Genomic DNA, 1,468 nt, shown 5'->3' with positions numbered 1-1,468 from the left:
ACATCACAGAAAGGATATATGGGATGGATGAAATACTACTGGAAAGCTGACATGCTAAAACTTGGCTGAATTGCATTTTGCTATTTCATCATTATGCATGCAGCTTGTATGTTCGAATGAAAGAGAACATTTGTAGTCTTAAAAACTAAATATAACAAGGAAGCAGTCTCATCACTGTGATGCAGGTCTCAATAGAGTCAGTGTTACTATTTTAAACTGTTCGCAAGCACACGGCAGCTGGTGGTTTATAGTTCAGTTACTGGACCATCAAGAGCTGCGAGGGAAGATTTCAGCATGAGAATCACGTCTTGAGAGCAGCTTTCTGTGGTTTCGGGTTCATAACACATGCCCTTAGATGCACTGACTGTAATAGAGACTGCAGGACTTCAACAAGCTCATTTAAATCCATTCACAAGTAACTAAGAGATATCTGCTGATTCTATTAAGAACCAGAAACTACTGAACTTCTGAATGATAGAATGAAAGACAGACAGACAGACAGACAGACAGACAGATAGAGACAGACAGACAGACAGATAGAGACAGACAGACAGAGACAGACAGACAGACAGACAGATAGACAGATAGAGACAGACAGATAGAGACAGACAGACAGACAGACAGATAGAGACAGACAGACAGAGACAGACAGACAGACAGACAGATAGACAGATAGAGACAGACAGATAGAGACAGACAGACAGACAGACAGATAGAGACAGACAGACAGACAGAAAGACAGATAGAGACAGACAGACAGACAGATAGAGACAGACAGACAGACAGACAGATAGACAGACAGATAGAGACAGACAGACAGAAAGACAGATAGAGACAGACAGACAGACAGATAGAGACAGACAGACAGACAGACAGATAGACAGACAGATAGAGACAGACAGACAGAAAGACAGATAGAGACAGACAGACAGACAGACAGATAGACAGACAGATAGAGACAGACAGACAGAAAGACAGATAGACAGACAGACAGACAGACAGACAGACAGACAGACAGACAGATAGAGACAGACAGACAGATAGATAGATAGAGACAGACAGACAGACAGACAGATAGATAGATAGATAGACAGATAGATAGATAGATAGATAGATAGATAGATAGATAGATAGATAGATAGATAGATAGATAGATAGATAGATAGATAGATAGATAGATAGATAGATAGATAGATAGATAGATAGATGTAGGACACACTACAATTAAGTAAATTAAAGGTATGCATAAGCACTAATATCGTGTGTCTGCGAATGAATAGCCTATACTGAAAGCCTTTAAATAATGTGGTATATTTTTACTACAGTGATGTAAATGAAGGCTATGCAAAAGCAGAAATGTCAGCGCGTGTGTCTGCGCATACCGGTCCAGCGAGTTGAAATGCAAAAAAAAAAAAAAAAAAAAACCCGCCGGGAGCGCGTCCATAAGCGTCGCCTCGTTTGACGCGCT

This window comes from Carassius gibelio, chromosome B3, assembly GCF_023724105.1.
Source record: "Carassius gibelio isolate Cgi1373 ecotype wild population from Czech Republic chromosome B3, carGib1.2-hapl.c, whole genome shotgun sequence".
In the NCBI taxonomy this organism is placed as follows: Eukaryota; Metazoa; Chordata; class Actinopteri; order Cypriniformes; family Cyprinidae; genus Carassius; species Carassius gibelio.
The sequence above is the reverse complement of the archived record's forward strand: the minus strand, read 5'-3'. Positions refer to the sequence as shown.